The sequence below is a fragment of the Arachis ipaensis genome, chromosome B04 (genome assembly GCF_000816755.2).
Source record: "Arachis ipaensis cultivar K30076 chromosome B04, Araip1.1, whole genome shotgun sequence".
Lineage (NCBI taxonomy): Eukaryota > Viridiplantae > Streptophyta > Magnoliopsida > Fabales > Fabaceae > Arachis > Arachis ipaensis.
Window position 1 is genome coordinate 130,313,025 of NC_029788.2, and position 455 is coordinate 130,313,479.

The window sequence follows — 455 nt, forward strand, 5'->3', positions numbered from 1 at the left end:
TAGAATAGTAAATGATATCTTTTAAAATAGAAAATATTTGATATAATTTCATATAAAAAATATATATATACATATATGTTCATATCTAATGAAAAAGTAAATTGAAACAACTTATTTTGTACAATATTATTCAAATCCTTTACTATTAGACCAAAGCTAAAAAAAAATTAAGCGTGAAATTATTTAAATAAATAAGTATTGATGTCTTTAAGCAAAAATAATGTTTTATTTTGTCTAAAATTCTTTTATTATATAAGAATTTCAACTAACCTTGTTAATATAATTTCCATACACAAGGATACTTTGATTCTACCGCTTCATCCTGATTATGTGAGGTAATATATATGATACAGGAATGATATGAAACAAAAACATTTTCAGTGAAACATGCAACTCTTTTTTCAAGTTTTGTCCTATGTTTTTGGATTATATATAACTTAGAGTTTGACTACTCA